Source organism: Garra rufa, unplaced genomic scaffold (assembly GCF_049309525.1).
Source record: "Garra rufa unplaced genomic scaffold, GarRuf1.0 hap1_unplaced_028, whole genome shotgun sequence".
Classification (NCBI taxonomy): Eukaryota; Metazoa; Chordata; class Actinopteri; order Cypriniformes; family Cyprinidae; genus Garra; species Garra rufa.
Genome location: NW_027394303.1, coordinates 151,261 through 169,920, shown reverse-complemented (window position 1 = coordinate 169,920; position 18,660 = coordinate 151,261). Strand labels below are relative to the sequence as shown.

Sequence of the window (18,660 nt, the reverse complement as noted above, 5' to 3'; positions counted from 1 at the left end):
TCACATAAAAGACTTTAAAACAACACGATAAAACGAGGTAAACGCTGTTAAAAGAATACAGTTCATTTGTCCATACCCTAAAAACAGTCCAAGAATCCCAGTGTGTTGATAAGTCCAATGTGAGTGTCCACCGGTGTATATACAATCCACAGAAAGTGTAATCCAAAGTTTGCAGGTGGTGAATGGAAAGGTGAGCTCTAAAATTAGCAACTCCTCAATCCAACAGTTTGGTGACTGTCCTTTGTTTGTCATGCTGCTCTCTTATACAGTTGTACTTCCTGCTTCCTGTCATGTGTCTAGTCACATGGCAGGCCAACCATCCATTTTTTAAAGACACACACTCACTTAAAATGTTAAGAGTAATAAAATGGCCTAAAAAACATGTAAAACACTTAAAACTCTATAATACATTTAAATGATTGTAATAAATAGAGCGGTAAAACACGTCTTTCTAAAAGCCAGCATATTATATAAATAGTGAAGAAAAGGCAAAAGCTTACAGCACCTGGTATTCCCAGGCGGTCTCCCATCCAAGTACTAAGCAGGCCCGACGCTGCTTAGCTTCCGAGATCAGACGAGATCGGGCGCTCTCAGCGCGGTATGGCCGTAAGCGAGGGCTGCTCCAAAAAGTGGGCTATTTAAAGATCAGCCTCCGTAAAAGCCAGCATATTATATAAATAGTGAAGAAAAGGCAAAAGCTTACAGCACCTGGTAATCCCAGGCGGTCTCCCATCCAAGTGTAACAATCGGCCTTATCAGCCGAGTTACAAGACTAAAATGGGGTCAGATTTAACTGTGAGAGATGACTAGTGGTTAAAAGAATGAGACATAAAAGAAGATTGGTTTAAATAGATTTGGTTTATTTACAAGGTTCACATAAAAGACTTTAAAACAACACGATAAAACGAGGTAAACGCTGTTAAAAGAATACAGTTCATTTGTCCATACCCTAAAAACAGTCCAAGAATCCCAGTGTGTTGATAAGTCCAATGTGAGTGTCCACCGGTGTATATACAATCCACAGAAAGTGTAATCCAAAGTTTGCAGGTGGTGAATGGAAAGGTGAGCTCTAAAATTAGCAACTCCTCAATCCAACAGTTTGGTGACTGTCCTTTGTTTGTCATGCTGCTCTCTTATACAGTTGTACTTCCTGCTTCCTGTCATGTGTCTAGTCACATGGCAGGCCAACCATCCATTTTTTAAAGACACACACTCACTTAAAATGTTAAGAGTAATAAAATGGCCTAAAAAACATGTAAAACACTTAAAACTCTATAATACATTTAAATGATTGTAATAAATAGAGCGGTAAAACACGTCTTTCTAAAAGCCAGCATATTATATAAATAGTGAAGAAAAGGCAAAAGCTTACAGCACCTGGTATTCCCAGGCGGTCTCCCATCCAAGTACTAAGCAGGCCCGACGCTGCTTAGCTTCCGAGATCAGACGAGATCGGGCGCTCTCAGCGCGGTATGGCCGTAAGCGAGGGCTGCTCCAAAAAGTGGGCTATTTAAAGATCAGCCTCCGTAAAAGCCAGCATATTATATAAATAGTGAAGAAAAGGCAAAAGCTTACAGCACCTGGTATTCCCAGGCGGTCTCCCATCCAAGTACTAAGCAGGCCCGACGCTGCTTAGCTTCCGAGATCAGACGAGATCGGGCGCTCTCAGCGCGGTATGGCCGTAAGCGAGGGCTGCTCCAAAAAGTGGGCTATTTAAAGATCAGCCTCCGTAAAAGCCAGCATATTATATAAATAGTGAAGAAAAGGCAAAAGCTTACAGCACCTGGTATTCCCAGGCGGTCTCCCATCCAAGTGTAACAATCGGCCTTATCAGCCGAGTTACAAGACTAAAATGGGATCAGATTTAACTGTGAGAGATGACTAGTGGTTAAAAGAATGAGACATAAAAGAAGATTGGTTTAAATAGATTTGGTTTATTTACAAGGTTCACATAAAAGACTTTAAAACAACACGATAAAACGAGGTAAACGCTGTTAAAAGAATACAGTTCATTTGTCCATACCCTAAAAACAGTCCAAGAATCCCAGTGTGTTGATAAGTCCAATGTGAGTGTCCACCGGTGTATATACAATCCACAGAAAGTGTAATCCAAAGTTTGCAGGTGGTGAATGGAAAGGTGAGCTCTAAAATTAGCAACTCCTCAATCCAACAGTTTGGTGACTGTCCTTTGTTTGTCATGCTGCTCTCTTATACAGTTGTACTTCCTGCTTCCTGTCATGTGTCTAGTCACATGGCAGGCCAACCATCCATTTTTTAAAGACACACACTCACTTAAAATGTTAAGAGTAATAAAATGGCCTAAAAAACATGTAAAACACTTAAAACTCTATAATACATTTAAATGATTGTAATAAATAGAGCGGTAAAACACGTCTTTCTAAAAGCCAGCATATTATATAAATAGTGAAGAAAAGGCAAAAGCTTACAGCACCTGGTATTCCCAGGCGGTCTCCCATCCAAGTACTAAGCAGGCCCGACGCTGCTTAGCTTCCGAGATCAGACGAGATCGGGCGCTCTCAGCGCGGTATGGCCGTAAGCGAGGGCTGCTCCAAAAAGTGGGCTATTTAAAGATCAGCCTCCGTAAAAGCCAGCATATTATATAAATAGTGAAGAAAAGGCAAAAGCTTACAGCACCTGGTAATCCCAGGCGGTCTCCCATCCAAGTGTAACAATCGGCCTTATCAGCCGAGTTACAAGACTAAAATGGGGTCAGATTTAACTGTGAGAGATGACTAGTGGTTAAAAGAATGAGACATAAAAGAAGATTGGTTTAAATAGATTTGGTTTATTTACAAGGTTCACATAAAAGACTTTAAAACAACACGATAAAACGAGGTAAACGCTGTTAAAAGAATACAGTTCATTTGTCCATACCCTAAAAACAGTCCAAGAATCCCAGTGTGTTGATAAGTCCAATGTGAGTGTCCACCGGTGTATATACAATCCACAGAAAGTGTAATCCAAAGTTTGCAGGTGGTGAATGGAAAGGTGAGCTCTAAAATTAGCAACTCCTCAATCCAACAGTTTGGTGACTGTCCTTTGTTTGTCATGCTGCTCTCTTATACAGTTGTACTTCCTGCTTCCTGTCATGTGTCTAGTCACATGGCAGGCCAACCATCCATTTTTTAAAGACACACACTCACTTAAAATGTTAAGAGTAATAAAATGGCCTAAAAAACATGTAAAACACTTAAAACTCTATAATACATTTAAATGATTGTAATAAATAGAGCGGTAAAACACGTCTTTCTAAAAGCCAGCATATTATATAAATAGTGAAGAAAAGGCAAAAGCTTACAGCACCTGGTATTCCCAGGCGGTCTCCCATCCAAGTACTAAGCAGGCCCGACGCTGCTTAGCTTCCGAGATCAGACGAGATCGGGCGCTCTCAGCGCGGTATGGCCGTAAGCGAGGGCTGCTCCAAAAAGTGGGCTATTTAAAGATCAGCCTCCGTAAAAGCCAGCATATTATATAAATAGTGAAGAAAAGGCAAAAGCTTACAGCACCTGGTATTCCCAGGCGGTCTCCCATCCAAGTACTAAGCAGGCCCGACGCTGCTTAGCTTCCGAGATCAGACGAGATCGGGCGCTCTCAGCGCGGTATGGCCGTAAGCGAGGGCTGCTCCAAAAAGTGGGCTATTTAAAGATCAGCCTCCGTAAAAGCCAGCATATTATATAAATAGTGAAGAAAAGGCAAAAGCTTACAGCACCTGGTATTCCCAGGCGGTCTCCCATCCAAGTGTAACAATCGGCCTTATCAGCCGAGTTACAAGACTAAAATGGGATCAGATTTAACTGTGAGAGATGACTAGTGGTTAAAAGAATGAGACATAAAAGAAGATTGGTTTAAATAGATTTGGTTTATTTACAAGGTTCACATAAAAGACTTTAAAACAACACGATAAAACGAGGTAAACGCTGTTAAAAGAATACAGTTCATTTGTCCATACCCTAAAAACAGTCCAAGAATCCCAGTGTGTTGATAAGTCCAATGTGAGTGTCCACCGGTGTATATACAATCCACAGAAAGTGTAATCCAAAGTTTGCAGGTGGTGAATGGAAAGGTGAGCTCTAAAATTAGCAACTCCTCAATCCAACAGTTTGGTGACTGTCCTTTGTTTGTCATGCTGCTCTCTTATACAGTTGTACTTCCTGCTTCCTGTCATGTGTCTAGTCACATGGCAGGCCAACCATCCATTTTTTAAAGACACACACTCACTTAAAATGTTAAGAGTAATAAAATGGCCTAAAAAACATGTAAAACACTTAAAACTCTATAATACATTTAAATGATTGTAATAAATAGAGCGGTAAAACACGTCTTTCTAAAAGCCAGCATATTATATAAATAGTGAAGAAAAGGCAAAAGCTTACAGCACCTGGTATTCCCAGGCGGTCTCCCATCCAAGTACTAAGCAGGCCCGACGCTGCTTAGCTTCCGAGATCAGACGAGATCGGGCGCTCTCAGCGCGGTATGGCCGTAAGCGAGGGCTGCTCCAAAAAGTGGGCTATTTAAAGATCAGCCTCCGTAAAAGCCAGCATATTATATAAATAGTGAAGAAAAGGCAAAAGCTTACAGCACCTGGTAATCCCAGGCGGTCTCCCATCCAAGTGTAACAATCGGCCTTATCAGCCGAGTTACAAGACTAAAATGGGGTCAGATTTAACTGTGAGAGATGACTAGTGGTTAAAAGAATGAGACATAAAAGAAGATTGGTTTAAATAGATTTGGTTTATTTACAAGGTTCACATAAAAGACTTTAAAACAACACGATAAAACGAGGTAAACGCTGTTAAAAGAATACAGTTCATTTGTCCATACCCTAAAAACAGTCCAAGAATCCCAGTGTGTTGATAAGTCCAATGTGAGTGTCCACCGGTGTATATACAATCCACAGAAAGTGTAATCCAAAGTTTGCAGGTGGTGAATGGAAAGGTGAGCTCTAAAATTAGCAACTCCTCAATCCAACAGTTTGGTGACTGTCCTTTGTTTGTCATGCTGCTCTCTTATACAGTTGTACTTCCTGCTTCCTGTCATGTGTCTAGTCACATGGCAGGCCAACCATCCATTTTTTAAAGACACACACTCACTTAAAATGTTAAGAGTAATAAAATGGCCTAAAAAACATGTAAAACACTTAAAACTCTATAATACATTTAAATGATTGTAATAAATAGAGCGGTAAAACACGTCTTTCTAAAAGCCAGCATATTATATAAATAGTGAAGAAAAGGCAAAAGCTTACAGCACCTGGTATTCCCAGGCGGTCTCCCATCCAAGTACTAAGCAGGCCCGACGCTGCTTAGCTTCCGAGATCAGACGAGATCGGGCGCTCTCAGCGCGGTATGGCCGTAAGCGAGGGCTGCTCCAAAAAGTGGGCTATTTAAAGATCAGCCTCCGTAAAAGCCAGCATATTATATAAATAGTGAAGAAAAGGCAAAAGCTTACAGCACCTGGTAATCCCAGGCGGTCTCCCATCCAAGTGTAACAATCGGCCTTATCAGCCGAGTTACAAGACTAAAATGGGGTCAGATTTAACTGTGAGAGATGACTAGTGGTTAAAAGAATGAGACATAAAAGAAGATTGGTTTAAATAGATTTGGTTTATTTACAAGGTTCACATAAAAGACTTTAAAACAACACGATAAAACGAGGTAAACGCTGTTAAAAGAATACAGTTCATTTGTCCATACCCTAAAAACAGTCCAAGAATCCCAGTGTGTTGATAAGTCCAATGTGAGTGTCCACCGGTGTATATACAATCCACAGAAAGTGTAATCCAAAGTTTGCAGGTGGTGAATGGAAAGGTGAGCTCTAAAATTAGCAACTCCTCAATCCAACAGTTTGGTGACTGTCCTTTGTTTGTCATGCTGCTCTCTTATACAGTTGTACTTCCTGCTTCCTGTCATGTGTCTAGTCACATGGCAGGCCAACCATCCATTTTTTAAAGACACACACTCACTTAAAATGTTAAGAGTAATAAAATGGCCTAAAAAACATGTAAAACACTTAAAACTCTATAATACATTTAAATGATTGTAATAAATAGAGCGGTAAAACACGTCTTTCTAAAAGCCAGCATATTATATAAATAGTGAAGAAAAGGCAAAAGCTTACAGCACCTGGTATTCCCAGGCGGTCTCCCATCCAAGTACTAAGCAGGCCCGACGCTGCTTAGCTTCCGAGATCAGACGAGATCGGGCGCTCTCAGCGCGGTATGGCCGTAAGCGAGGGCTGCTCCAAAAAGTGGGCTATTTAAAGATCAGCCTCCGTAAAAGCCAGCATATTATATAAATAGTGAAGAAAAGGCAAAAGCTTACAGCACCTGGTAATCCCAGGCAGTCTCCCATCCAAGTGTAACAATCGGCCTTATCAGCCGAGTTACAAGACTAAAATGGGGTCAGATTTAACTGTGAGAGATGACTAGTGGTTAAAAGAATGAGACATAAAAGAAGATTGGTTTAAATAGATTTGGTTTATTTACAAGGTTCACATAAAAGACTTTAAAACAACACGATAAAACGAGGTAAACGCTGTTAAAAGAATACAGTTCATTTGTCCATACCCTAAAAACAGTCCAAGAATCCCAGTGTGTTGATAAGTCCAATGTGAGTGTCCACCGGTGTATATACAATCCACAGAAAGTGTAATCCAAAGTTTGCAGGTGGTGAATGGAAAGGTGAGCTCTAAAATTAGCAACTCCTCAATCCAACAGTTTGGTGACTGTCCTTTGTTTGTCATGCTGCTCTCTTATACAGTTGTACTTCCTGCTTCCTGTCATGTGTCTAGTCACATGGCAGGCCAACCATCCATTTTTTAAAGACACACACTCACTTAAAATGTTAAGAGTAATAAAATGGCCTAAAAAACATGTAAAACACTTAAAACTCTATAATACATTTAAATGATTGTAATAAATAGAGCGGTAAAACACGTCTTTCTAAAAGCCAGCATATTATATAAATAGTGAAGAAAAGGCAAAAGCTTACAGCACCTGGTATTCCCAGGCGGTCTCCCATCCAAGTACTAAGCAGGCCCGACGCTGCTTAGCTTCCGAGATCAGACGAGATCGGGCGCTCTCAGCGCGGTATGGCCGTAAGCGAGGGCTGCTCCAAAAAGTGGGCTATTTAAAGATCAGCCTCCGTAAAAGCCAGCATATTATATAAATAGTGAAGAAAAGGCAAAAGCTTACAGCACCTGGTATTCCCAGGCGGTCTCCCATCCAAGTGTAACAATCGGCCTTATCAGCCGAGTTACAAGACTAAAATGGGATCAGATTTAACTGTGAGAGATGACTAGTGGTTAAAAGAATGAGACATAAAAGAAGATTGGTTTAAATAGATTTGGTTTATTTACAAGGTTCACATAAAAGACTTTAAAACAACACGATAAAACGAGGTAAACGCTGTTAAAAGAATACAGTTCATTTGTCCATACCCTAAAAACAGTCCAAGAATCCCAGTGTGTTGATAAGTCCAATGTGAGTGTCCACCGGTGTATATACAATCCACAGAAAGTGTAATCCAAAGTTTGCAGGTGGTGAATGGAAAGGTGAGCTCTAAAATTAGCAACTCCTCAATCCAACAGTTTGGTGACTGTCCTTTGTTTGTCATGCTGCTCTCTTATACAGTTGTACTTCCTGCTTCCTGTCATGTGTCTAGTCACATGGCAGGCCAACCATCCATTTTTTAAAGACACACACTCACTTAAAATGTTAAGAGTAATAAAATGGCCTAAAAAACATGTAAAACACTTAAAACTCTATAATACATTTAAATGATTGTAATAAATAGAGCGGTAAAACACGTCTTTCTAAAAGCCAGCATATTATATAAATAGTGAAGAAAAGGCAAAAGCTTACAGCACCTGGTATTCCCAGGCGGTCTCCCATCCAAGTACTAAGCAGGCCCGACGCTGCTTAGCTTCCGAGATCAGACGAGATCGGGCGCTCTCAGCGCGGTATGGCCGTAAGCGAGGGCTGCTCCAAAAAGTGGGCTATTTAAAGGTCAGCCTCCGTAAAAGCCAGCATATTATATAAATAGTGAAGAAAAGGCAAAAGCTTACAGCACCTGGTATTCCCAGGCGGTCTCCCATCCAAGTACTAAGCAGGCCCGACGCTGCTTAGCTTCCGAGATCAGACGAGATCGGGCGCTCTCAGCGCGGTATGGCCGTAAGCGAGGGCTGCTCCAAAAAGTGGGCTATTTAAAGATCAGCCTCCGTAAAAGCCAGCATATTATATAAATAGTGAAGAAAAGGCAAAAGCTTACAGCACCTGGTATTCCCAGGCGGTCTCCCATCCAAGTGTAACAATCGGCCTTATCAGCCGAGTTACAAGACTAAAATGGGATCAGATTTAACTGTGAGAGATGACTAGTGGTTAAAAGAATGAGACATAAAAGAAGATTGGTTTAAATAGATTTGGTTTATTTACAAGGTTCACATAAAAGACTTTAAAACAACACGATAAAACGAGGTAAACGCTGTTAAAAGAATACAGTTCATTTGTCCATACCCTAAAAACAGTCCAAGAATCCCAGTGTGTTGATAAGTCCAATGTGAGTGTCCACCGGTGTATATACAATCCACAGAAAGTGTAATCCACAGTTTGCAGGTGGTGAATGGAAAGGTGAGCTCTAAAATTAGCAACTCCTCAATCCAACAGTTTGGTGACTGTCCTTTGTTTGTCATGCTGCTCTCTTATACAGTTGTACTTCCTGCTTCCTGTCATGTGTCTAGTCACATGGCAGGCCAACCATCCATTTTTTAAAGACACACACTCACTTAAAATGTTAAGAGTAATAAAATGGCCTAAAAAACATGTAAAACACTTAAAACTCTATAATACATTTAAATGATTGTAATAAATAGAGCGGTAAAACACGTCTTTCTAAAAGCCAGCATATTATATAAATAGTGAAGAAAAGGCAAAAGCTTACAGCACCTGGTATTTCCAGGCGGTCTCCCATCCAAGTACTAAGCAGGCCCGACGCTGCTTAGCTTCCGAGATCAGACGAGATCGGGCGCTCTCAGCGCGGTATGGCCGTAAGCGAGGGCTGCTCCAAAAAGTGGGCTATTTAAAGATCAGCCTCCGTAAAAGCCAGCATATTATATAAATAGTGAAGAAAAGGCAAAAGCTTACAGCACCTGGTATTCCCAGGCGGTCTCCCATCCAAGTGTAACAATCGGCCTTATCAGCCGAGTTACAAGACTAAAATGGGGTCAGATTTAACTGTGAGAGATGACTAGTGGTTAAAAGAATGAGACATAAAAGAAGATTGGTTTAAATAGATTTGGTTTATTTACAAGGTTCACATAAAAGACTTTAAAACAACACGATAAAACGAGGTAAACGCTGTTAAAAGAATACAGTTCATTTGTCCATACCCTAAAAACAGTCCAAGAATCCCAGTGTGTTGATAAGTCCAATGTGAGTGTCCACCGGTGTATATACAATCCACAGAAAGTGTAATCCACAGTTTGCAGGTGGTGAATGGAAAGGTGAGCTCTAAAATTAGCAACTCCTCAATCCAACAGTTTGGTGACTGTCCTTTGTTTGTCATGCTGCTCTCTTATACAGTTGTACTTCCTGCTTCCTGTCATGTGTCTAGTCACATGGCAGGCCAACCATCCATTTTTTAAAGACACACACTCACTTAAAATGTTAAGAGTAATAAAATGGCCTAAAAAACATGTAAAACACTTAAAACTCTATAATACATTTAAATGATTGTAATAAATAGAGCGGTAAAACACGTCTTTCTAAAAGCCAGCATATTATATAAATAGTGAAGAAAAGGCAAAAGCTTACAGCACCTGGTATTCCCAGGCGGTCTCCCATCCAAGTACTAAGCAGGCCCGACGCTGCTTAGCTTCCGAGATCAGACGAGATCGGGCGCTCTCAGCGCGGTATGGCCGTAAGCGAGGGCTGCTCCAAAAAGTGGGCTATTTAAAGATCAGCCTCCGTAAAAGCCAGCATATTATATAAATAGTGAAGAAAAGGCAAAAGCTTACAGCACCTGGTATTCCCAGGCGGTCTCCCATCCAAGTACTAAGCAGGCCCGACGCTGCTTAGCTTCCGAGATCAGACGAGATCGGGCGCTCTCAGCGCGGTATGGCCGTAAGCGAGGGCTGCTCCAAAAAGTGGGCTATTTAAAGATCAGCCTCCGTAAAAGCCAGCATATTATATAAATAGTGAAGAAAAGGCAAAAGCTTACAGCACCTGGTATTCCCAGGCGGTCTCCCATCCAAGTGTAACAATCGGCCTTATCAGCCGAGTTACAAGACTAAAATGGGATCAGATTTAACTGTGAGAGATGACTAGTGGTTAAAAGAATGAGACATAAAAGAAGATTGGTTTAAATAGATTTGGTTTATTTACAAGGTTCACATAAAAGACTTTAAAACAACACGATAAAACGAGGTAAACGCTGTTAAAAGAATACAGTTCATTTGTCCATACCCTAAAAACAGTCCAAGAATCCCAGTGTGTTGATAAGTCCAATGTGAGTGTCCACCGGTGTATATACAATCCACAGAAAGTGTAATCCAAAGTTTGCAGGTGGTGAATGGAAAGGTGAGCTCTAAAATTAGCAACTCCTCAATCCAACAGTTTGGTGACTGTCCTTTGTTTGTCATGCTGCTCTCTTATACAGTTGTACTTCCTGCTTCCTGTCATGTGTCTAGTCACATGGCAGGCCAACCATCCATTTTTTAAAGACACACACTCACTTAAAATGTTAAGAGTAATAAAATGGCCTAAAAAACATGTAAAACACTTAAAACTCTATAATACATTTAAATGATTGTAATAAATAGAGCGGTAAAACACGTCTTTCTAAAAGCCAGCATATTATATAAATAGTGAAGAAAAGGCAAAAGCTTACAGCACCTGGTATTCCCAGGCGGTCTCCCATCCAAGTACTAAGCAGGCCCGACGCTGCTTAGCTTCCGAGATCAGACGAGATCGGGCGCTCTCAGCGCGGTATGGCCGTAAGCGAGGGCTGCTCCAAAAAGTGGGCTATTTAAAGATCAGCCTCCGTAAAAGCCAGCATATTATATAAATAGTGAAGAAAAGGCAAAAGCTTACAGCACCTGGTAATCCCAGGCGGTCTCCCATCCAAGTGTAACAATCGGCCTTATCAGCCGAGTTACAAGACTAAAATGGGGTCAGATTTAACTGTGAGAGATGACTAGTGGTTAAAAGAATGAGACATAAAAGAAGATTGGTTTAAATAGATTTGGTTTATTTACAAGGTTCACATAAAAGACTTTAAAACAACACGATAAAACGAGGTAAACGCTGTTAAAAGAATACAGTTCATTTGTCCATACCCTAAAAACAGTCCAAGAATCCCAGTGTGTTGATAAGTCCAATGTGAGTGTCCACCGGTGTATATACAATCCACAGAAAGTGTAATCCAAAGTTTGCAGGTGGTGAATGGAAAGGTGAGCTCTAAAATTAGCAACTCCTCAATCCAACAGTTTGGTGACTGTCCTTTGTTTGTCATGCTGCTCTCTTATACAGTTGTACTTCCTGCTTCCTGTCATGTGTCTAGTCACATGGCAGGCCAACCATCCATTTTTTAAAGACACACACTCACTTAAAATGTTAAGAGTAATAAAATGGCCTAAAAAACATGTAAAACACTTAAAACTCTATAATACATTTAAATGATTGTAATAAATAGAGCGGTAAAACACGTCTTTCTAAAAGCCAGCATATTATATAAATAGTGAAGAAAAGGCAAAAGCTTACAGCACCTGGTATTCCCAGGCGGTCTCCCATCCAAGTACTAAGCAGGCCCGACGCTGCTTAGCTTCCGAGATCAGACGAGATCGGGCGCTCTCAGCGCGGTATGGCCGTAAGCGAGGGCTGCTCCAAAAAGTGGGCTATTTAAAGATCAGCCTCCGTAAAAGCCAGCATATTATATAAATAGTGAAGAAAAGGCAAAAGCTTACAGCACCTGGTATTCCCAGGCGGTCTCCCATCCAAGTACTAAGCAGGCCCGACGCTGCTTAGCTTCCGAGATCAGACGAGATCGGGCGCTCTCAGCGCGGTATGGCCGTAAGCGAGGGCTGCTCCAAAAAGTGGGCTATTTAAAGATCAGCCTCCGTAAAAGCCAGCATATTATATAAATAGTGAAGAAAAGGCAAAAGCTTACAGCACCTGGTATTCCCAGGCGGTCTCCCATCCAAGTGTAACAATCGGCCTTATCAGCCGAGTTACAAGACTAAAATGGGATCAGATTTAACTGTGAGAGATGACTAGTGGTTAAAAGAATGAGACATAAAAGAAGATTGGTTTAAATAGATTTGGTTTATTTACAAGGTTCACATAAAAGACTTTAAAACAACACGATAAAACGAGGTAAACGCTGTTAAAAGAATACAGTTCATTTGTCCATACCCTAAAAACAGTCCAAGAATCCCAGTGTGTTGATAAGTCCAATGTGAGTGTCCACCGGTGTATATACAATCCACAGAAAGTGTAATCCAAAGTTTGCAGGTGGTGAATGGAAAGGTGAGCTCTAAAATTAGCAACTCCTCAATCCAACAGTTTGGTGACTGTCCTTTGTTTGTCATGCTGCTCTCTTATACAGTTGTACTTCCTGCTTCCTGTCATGTGTCTAGTCACATGGCAGGCCAACCATCCATTTTTTAAAGACACACACTCACTTAAAATGTTAAGAGTAATAAAATGGCCTAAAAAACATGTAAAACACTTAAAACTCTATAATACATTTAAATGATTGTAATAAATAGAGCGGTAAAACACGTCTTTCTAAAAGCCAGCATATTATATAAATAGTGAAGAAAAGGCAAAAGCTTACAGCACCTGGTATTCCCAGGCGGTCTCCCATCCAAGTACTAAGCAGGCCCGACGCTGCTTAGCTTCCGAGATCAGACGAGATCGGGCGCTCTCAGCGCGGTATGGCCGTAAGCGAGGGCTGCTCCAAAAAGTGGGCTATTTAAAGATCAGCCTCCGTAAAAGCCAGCATATTATATAAATAGTGAAGAAAAGGCAAAAGCTTACAGCACCTGGTAATCCCAGGCGGTCTCCCATCCAAGTGTAACAATCGGCCTTATCAGCCGAGTTACAAGACTAAAATGGGGTCAGATTTAACTGTGAGAGATGACTAGTGGTTAAAAGAATGAGACATAAAAGAAGATTGGTTTAAATAGATTTGGTTTATTTACAAGGTTCACATAAAAGACTTTAAAACAACACGATAAAACGAGGTAAACGCTGTTAAAAGAATACAGTTCATTTGTCCATACCCTAAAAACAGTCCAAGAATCCCAGTGTGTTGATAAGTCCAATGTGAGTGTCCACCGGTGTATATACAATCCACAGAAAGTGTAATCCAAAGTTTGCAGGTGGTGAATGGAAAGGTGAGCTCTAAAATTAGCAACTCCTCAATCCAACAGTTTGGTGACTGTCCTTTGTTTGTCATGCTGCTCTCTTATACAGTTGTACTTCCTGCTTCCTGTCATGTGTCTAGTCACATGGCAGGCCAACCATCCATTTTTTAAAGACACACACTCACTTAAAATGTTAAGAGTAATAAAATGGCCTAAAAAACATGTAAAACACTTAAAACTCTATAATACATTTAAATGATTGTAATAAATAGAGCGGTAAAACACGTCTTTCTAAAAGCCAGCATATTATATAAATAGTGAAGAAAAGGCAAAAGCTTACAGCACCTGGTATTCCCAGGCGGTCTCCCATCCAAGTACTAAGCAGGCCCGACGCTGCTTAGCTTCCGAGATCAGACGAGATCGGGCGCTCTCAGCGCGGTATGGCCGTAAGCGAGGGCTGCTCCAAAAAGTGGGCTATTTAAAGATCAGCCTCCGTAAAAGCCAGCATATTATATAAATAGTGAAGAAAAGGCAAAAGCTTACAGCACCTGGTAATCCCAGGCGGTCTCCCATCCAAGTGTAACAATCGGCCTTATCAGCCGAGTTACAAGACTAAAATGGGGTCAGATTTAACTGTGAGAGATGACTAGTGGTTAAAAGAATGAGACATAAAAGAAGATTGGTTTAAATAGATTTGGTTTATTTACAAGGTTCACATAAAAGACTTTAAAACAACACGATAAAACGAGGTAAACGCTGTTAAAAGAATACAGTTCATTTGTCCATACCCTAAAAACAGTCCAAGAATCCCAGTGTGTTGATAAGTCCAATGTGAGTGTCCACCGGTGTATATACAATCCACAGAAAGTGTAATCCAAAGTTTGCAGGTGGTGAATGGAAAGGTGAGCTCTAAAATTAGCAACTCCTCAATCCAACAGTTTGGTGACTGTCCTTTGTTTGTCATGCTGCTCTCTTATACAGTTGTACTTCCTGCTTCCTGTCATGTGTCTAGTCACATGGCAGGCCAACCATCCATTTTTTAAAGACACACACTCACTTAAAATGTTAAGAGTAATAAAATGGCCTAAAAAACATGTAAAACACTTAAAACTCTATAATACATTTAAATGATTGTAATAAATAGAGCGGTAAAACACGTCTTTCTAAAAGCCAGCATATTATATAAATAGTGAAGAAAAGGCAAAAGCTTACAGCACCTGGTATTCCCAGGCGGTCTCCCATCCAAGTACTAAGCAGGCCCGACGCTGCTTAGCTTCCGAGATCAGACGAGATCGGGCGCTCTCAGCGCGGTATGGCCGTAAGCGAGGGCTGCTCCAAAAAGTGGGCTATTTAAAGATCAGCCTCCGTAAAAGCCAGCATATTATATAAATAGTGAAGAAAAGGCAAAAGCTTACAGCACCTGGTAATCCCAGGCGGTCTCCCATCCAAGTGTAACAATCGGCCTTATCAGCCGAGTTACAAGACTAAAATGGGGTCAGATTTAACTGTGAGAGATGACTAGTGGTTAAAAGAATGAGACATAAAAGAAGATTGGTTTAAATAGATTTGGTTTATTTACAAGGTTCACATAAAAGACTTTAAAACAACACGATAAAACGAGGTAAACGCTGTTAAAAGAATACAGTTCATTTGTCCATACCCTAAAAACAGTCCAAGAATCCCAGTGTGTTGATAAGTCCAATGTGAGTGTCCACCGGTGTATATACAATCCACAGAAAGTGTAATCCAAAGTTTGCAGGTGGTGAATGGAAAGGTGAGCTCTAAAATTAGCAACTCCTCAATCCAACAGTTTGGTGACTGTCCTTTGTTTGTCATGCTGCTCTCTTATACAGTTGTACTTCCTGCTTCCTGTCATGTGTCTAGTCACATGGCAGGCCAACCATCCATTTTTTAAAGACACACACTCACTTAAAATGTTAAGAGTAATAAAATGGCCTAAAAAACATGTAAAACACTTAAAACTCTATAATACATTTAAATGATTGTAATAAATAGAGCGGTAAAACACGTCTTTCTAAAAGCCAGCATATTATATAAATAGTGAAGAAAAGGCAAAAGCTTACAGCACCTGGTATTCCCAGGCGGTCTCCCATCCAAGTACTAAGCAGGCCCGACGCTGCTTAGCTTCCGAGATCAGACGAGATCGGGCGCTCTCAGCGCGGTATGGCCGTAAGCGAGGGCTGCTCCAAAAAGTGGGCTATTTAAAGATCAGCCTCCGTAAAAGCCAGCATATTATATAAATAGTGAAGAAAAGGCAAAAGCTTACAGCACCTGGTAATCCCAGGCGGTCTCCCATCCAAGTGTAACAATCGGCCTTATCAGCCGAGTTACAAGACTAAAATGGGGTCAGATTTAACTGTGAGAGATGACTAGTGGTTAAAAGAATGAGACATAAAAGAAGATTGGTTTAAATAGATTTGGTTTATTTACAAGGTTCACATAAAAGACTTTAAAACAACACGATAAAACGAGGTAAACGCTGTTAAAAGAATACAGTTCATTTGTCCATACCCTAAAAACAGTCCAAGAATCCCAGTGTGTTGATAAGTCCAATGTGAGTGTCCACCGGTGTATATACAATCCACAGAAAGTGTAATCCAAAGTTTGCAGGTGGTGAATGGAAAGGTGAGCTCTAAAATTAGCAACTCCTCAATCCAACAGTTTGGTGACTGTCCTTTGTTTGTCATGCTGCTCTCTTATACAGTTGTACTTCCTGCTTCCTGTCATGTGTCTAGTCACATGGCAGGCCAACCATCCATTTTTTAAAGACACACACTCACTTAAAATGTTAAGAGTAATAAAATGGCCTAAAAAACATGTAAAACACTTAAAACTCTATAATACATTTAAATGATTGTAATAAATAGAGCGGTAAAACACGTCTTTCTAAAAGCCAGCATATTATATAAATAGTGAAGAAAAGGCAAAAGCTTACAGCACCTGGTATTCCCAGGCGGTCTCCCATCCAAGTACTAAGCAGGCCCGACGCTGCTTAGCTTCCGAGATCAGACGAGATCGGGCGCTCTCAGCGCGGTATGGCCGTAAGCGAGGGCTGCTCCAAAAAGTGGGCTATTTAAAGATCAGCCTCCGTAAAAGCCAGCATATTATATAAATAGTGAAGAAAAGGCAAAAGCTTACAGCACCTGGTATTCCCAGGCGGTCTCCCATCCAAGTGTAACAATCGGCCTTATCAGCCGAGTTACAAGACTAAAATGGGATCAGATTTAACTGTGAGAGATGACTAGTGGTTAAAAGAATGAGACATAAAAGAAGATTGGTTTAAATAGATTTGGTTTATTTACAAGGTTCACATAAAAGACTTTAAAACAACACGATAAAACGAGGTAAACGCTGTTAAAAGAATACAGTTCATTTGTCCATACCCTAAAAACAGTCCAAGAATCCCAGTGTGTTGATAAGTCCAATGTGAGTGTCCACCGGTGTATATACAATCCACAGAAAGTGTAATCCAAAGTTTGCAGGTGGTGAATGGAAAGGTGAGCTCTAAAATTAGCAACTCCTCAATCCAACAGTTTGGTGACTGTCCTTTGTTTGTCATGCTGCTCTCTTATACAGTTGTACTTCCTGCTTCCTGTCATGTGTCTAGTCACATGGCAGGCCAACCATCCATTTTTTAAAGACACACACTCACTTAAAATGTTAAGAGTAATAAAATGGCCTAAAAAACATGTAAAACACTTAAAACTCTATAATACATTTAAATGATTGTAATAAATAGAGCGGTAAAACACGTCTTTCTAAAAGCCAGCATATTATATAAATAGTGAAGAAAAGGCAAAAGCTTACAGCACCTGGTATTCCCAGGCGGTCTCCCATCCAAGTACTAAGCAGGCCCGACGCTGCTTAGCTTCCGAGATCAGACGAGATCGGGCGCTCTCAGCGCGGTATGGCCGTAAGCGAGGGCTGCTCCAAAAAGTGGGCTATTTAAAGGTCAGCCTCCGTAAAAGCCAGCATATTATATAAATAGTGAAGAAAAGGCAAAAGCTTACAGCACCTGGTATTCCCAGGCGGTCTCCCATCCAAGTACTAAGCAGGCCCGACGCTGCTTAGCTTCCGAGATCAGACGAGATCGGGCGCTCTCAGCGCGGTATGGCCGTAAGCGAGGGCTGCTCCAAAAAGTGGGCTATTTAAAGATCAGCCTCCGTAAAAGCCAGCATATTATATAAATAGTGAAGAAAAGGCAAAAGCTTACAGCACCTGGTATTCCCAGGCGGTCTCCCATCCAAGTGTAACAATCGGCCTTATCAGCCGAGTTACAAGACTAAAATGGGATCAGATTTAACTGTGAGAGATGACTAGTGGTTAAAAGAATGAGACATAAAAGAAGATTGGTTTAAATAGATTTGGTTTATTTACAAGGTTCACATAAAAGACTTTAAAACAACACGATAAAACGAGGTAAACGCTGTTAAAAGAATACAGTTCATTTGTCCATACCCTAAAAACAGTCCAAGAATCCCAGTGTGTTGATAAGTCCAATGTGAGTGTCCACCGGTGTATATACAATCCACAGAAAGTGTAATCCACAGTTTGCAGGTGGTGAATGGAAAGGTGAGCTCTAAAATTAGCAACTCCTCAATCCAACAGTTTGGTGACTGTCCTTTGTTTGTCATGCTGCTCTCTTATACAGTTGTACTTCCTGCTTCCTGTCATGTGTCTAGTCACATGGCAGGCCAACCATCCATTTTTTAAAGACACACACTCACTTAAAATGTTAAGAGTAATAAAATGGCCTAAAAAACATGTAAAACACTTAAAACTCTATAATACATTTAAATGATTGTAATAAATAGAGCGGTAAAACACGTCTTTCTAAAAGCCAGCATATTATATAAATAGTGAAGAAAAGGCAAAAGCTTACAGCACCTGGTATTCCCAGGCGGTCTCCCATCCAAGTACTAAGCAGGCCCGACGCTGCTTAGCTTCCGAGATCAGACGAGATCGGGCGCTCTCAGCGCGGTATGGCCGTAAGCGAGGGCTGCTCCAAAAAGTGGGCTATTTAAAGATCAGCCTCCGTAAAAGCCAGCATATTATATAAATAGTGAAGAAAAGGCAAAAGCTTACAGCACCTGGTATTCCCAGGCGGTCTCCCATCCAAGTGTAACAATCGGCCTTATCAGCCGAGTTACAAGACTAAAATGGGGTCAGATTTAACTGTGAGAGATGACTAGTGGTTAAAAGAATGAGACATAAAAGAAGATTGGTTTAAATAGATTTGGTTTATTTACAAGGTTC

The 18,660-nt window shown here is 40.8% G+C and overlaps 26 non-coding genes across 26 annotated transcripts; all 26 read right to left on the bottom strand.

The window, feature by feature from the left end:
• Positions 1–493: 493 nt before the first annotated feature.
• On the bottom strand, positions 494–612 carry LOC141315508 (5S ribosomal RNA). Its single transcript, XR_012350994.1, has one exon. It is a non-coding gene; the product is annotated as a 5S ribosomal RNA (ribosomal RNA).
• Positions 613–1,365: 753 nt separating this feature from the next.
• On the bottom strand, positions 1,366–1,484 carry LOC141315506 (5S ribosomal RNA). The gene has a single exon (XR_012350992.1). It is a non-coding gene; the product is annotated as a 5S ribosomal RNA (ribosomal RNA).
• An 84-nt stretch (positions 1,485–1,568) lies between these two features.
• Positions 1,569–1,687, bottom strand: LOC141315505 (5S ribosomal RNA). Its single transcript, XR_012350991.1, has one exon. It is a non-coding gene; the product is annotated as a 5S ribosomal RNA (ribosomal RNA).
• A 753-nt stretch (positions 1,688–2,440) lies between these two features.
• On the bottom strand, positions 2,441–2,559 carry LOC141315503 (5S ribosomal RNA). Its single transcript, XR_012350990.1, has one exon. It is a non-coding gene; the product is annotated as a 5S ribosomal RNA (ribosomal RNA).
• Positions 2,560–3,312: 753 nt separating this feature from the next.
• Positions 3,313–3,431, bottom strand: LOC141315502 (5S ribosomal RNA). Its single transcript, XR_012350989.1, has one exon. It is a non-coding gene; the product is annotated as a 5S ribosomal RNA (ribosomal RNA).
• Positions 3,432–3,515: 84 nt separating this feature from the next.
• Positions 3,516–3,634, bottom strand: LOC141315501 (5S ribosomal RNA). The gene has a single exon (XR_012350988.1). It is a non-coding gene; the product is annotated as a 5S ribosomal RNA (ribosomal RNA).
• A 753-nt stretch (positions 3,635–4,387) lies between these two features.
• On the bottom strand, positions 4,388–4,506 carry LOC141315499 (5S ribosomal RNA). Its single transcript, XR_012350986.1, has one exon. It is a non-coding gene; the product is annotated as a 5S ribosomal RNA (ribosomal RNA).
• Positions 4,507–5,259: 753 nt separating this feature from the next.
• Positions 5,260–5,378, bottom strand: LOC141315498 (5S ribosomal RNA). Its single transcript, XR_012350984.1, has one exon. It is a non-coding gene; the product is annotated as a 5S ribosomal RNA (ribosomal RNA).
• A 753-nt stretch (positions 5,379–6,131) lies between these two features.
• On the bottom strand, positions 6,132–6,250 carry LOC141315497 (5S ribosomal RNA). The gene has a single exon (XR_012350983.1). It is a non-coding gene; the product is annotated as a 5S ribosomal RNA (ribosomal RNA).
• A 753-nt stretch (positions 6,251–7,003) lies between these two features.
• Positions 7,004–7,122, bottom strand: LOC141315496 (5S ribosomal RNA). The gene has a single exon (XR_012350982.1). It is a non-coding gene; the product is annotated as a 5S ribosomal RNA (ribosomal RNA).
• Positions 7,123–7,875: 753 nt separating this feature from the next.
• On the bottom strand, positions 7,876–7,994 carry LOC141315495 (5S ribosomal RNA). The gene has a single exon (XR_012350981.1). It is a non-coding gene; the product is annotated as a 5S ribosomal RNA (ribosomal RNA).
• An 84-nt stretch (positions 7,995–8,078) lies between these two features.
• Positions 8,079–8,197, bottom strand: LOC141315494 (5S ribosomal RNA). The gene has a single exon (XR_012350980.1). It is a non-coding gene; the product is annotated as a 5S ribosomal RNA (ribosomal RNA).
• Positions 8,198–8,950: 753 nt separating this feature from the next.
• On the bottom strand, positions 8,951–9,069 carry LOC141315529 (5S ribosomal RNA). The gene has a single exon (XR_012351015.1). It is a non-coding gene; the product is annotated as a 5S ribosomal RNA (ribosomal RNA).
• A 753-nt stretch (positions 9,070–9,822) lies between these two features.
• LOC141315492 (5S ribosomal RNA) lies at positions 9,823–9,941 on the bottom strand. Its single transcript, XR_012350979.1, has one exon. It is a non-coding gene; the product is annotated as a 5S ribosomal RNA (ribosomal RNA).
• An 84-nt stretch (positions 9,942–10,025) lies between these two features.
• LOC141315491 (5S ribosomal RNA) lies at positions 10,026–10,144 on the bottom strand. Its single transcript, XR_012350978.1, has one exon. It is a non-coding gene; the product is annotated as a 5S ribosomal RNA (ribosomal RNA).
• A 753-nt stretch (positions 10,145–10,897) lies between these two features.
• LOC141315490 (5S ribosomal RNA) lies at positions 10,898–11,016 on the bottom strand. Its single transcript, XR_012350977.1, has one exon. It is a non-coding gene; the product is annotated as a 5S ribosomal RNA (ribosomal RNA).
• A 753-nt stretch (positions 11,017–11,769) lies between these two features.
• LOC141315489 (5S ribosomal RNA) lies at positions 11,770–11,888 on the bottom strand. The gene has a single exon (XR_012350976.1). It is a non-coding gene; the product is annotated as a 5S ribosomal RNA (ribosomal RNA).
• An 84-nt stretch (positions 11,889–11,972) lies between these two features.
• On the bottom strand, positions 11,973–12,091 carry LOC141315487 (5S ribosomal RNA). The gene has a single exon (XR_012350973.1). It is a non-coding gene; the product is annotated as a 5S ribosomal RNA (ribosomal RNA).
• Positions 12,092–12,844: 753 nt separating this feature from the next.
• On the bottom strand, positions 12,845–12,963 carry LOC141315486 (5S ribosomal RNA). The gene has a single exon (XR_012350972.1). It is a non-coding gene; the product is annotated as a 5S ribosomal RNA (ribosomal RNA).
• A 753-nt stretch (positions 12,964–13,716) lies between these two features.
• On the bottom strand, positions 13,717–13,835 carry LOC141315485 (5S ribosomal RNA). Its single transcript, XR_012350971.1, has one exon. It is a non-coding gene; the product is annotated as a 5S ribosomal RNA (ribosomal RNA).
• Positions 13,836–14,588: 753 nt separating this feature from the next.
• On the bottom strand, positions 14,589–14,707 carry LOC141315484 (5S ribosomal RNA). Its single transcript, XR_012350970.1, has one exon. It is a non-coding gene; the product is annotated as a 5S ribosomal RNA (ribosomal RNA).
• Positions 14,708–15,460: 753 nt separating this feature from the next.
• On the bottom strand, positions 15,461–15,579 carry LOC141315483 (5S ribosomal RNA). The gene has a single exon (XR_012350969.1). It is a non-coding gene; the product is annotated as a 5S ribosomal RNA (ribosomal RNA).
• A 753-nt stretch (positions 15,580–16,332) lies between these two features.
• Positions 16,333–16,451, bottom strand: LOC141315481 (5S ribosomal RNA). The gene has a single exon (XR_012350968.1). It is a non-coding gene; the product is annotated as a 5S ribosomal RNA (ribosomal RNA).
• A 753-nt stretch (positions 16,452–17,204) lies between these two features.
• Positions 17,205–17,323, bottom strand: LOC141315480 (5S ribosomal RNA). Its single transcript, XR_012350967.1, has one exon. It is a non-coding gene; the product is annotated as a 5S ribosomal RNA (ribosomal RNA).
• An 84-nt stretch (positions 17,324–17,407) lies between these two features.
• LOC141315479 (5S ribosomal RNA) lies at positions 17,408–17,526 on the bottom strand. Its single transcript, XR_012350966.1, has one exon. It is a non-coding gene; the product is annotated as a 5S ribosomal RNA (ribosomal RNA).
• Positions 17,527–18,279: 753 nt separating this feature from the next.
• LOC141315478 (5S ribosomal RNA) lies at positions 18,280–18,398 on the bottom strand. Its single transcript, XR_012350965.1, has one exon. It is a non-coding gene; the product is annotated as a 5S ribosomal RNA (ribosomal RNA).
• Positions 18,399–18,660: the final 262 nt, after the last annotated feature.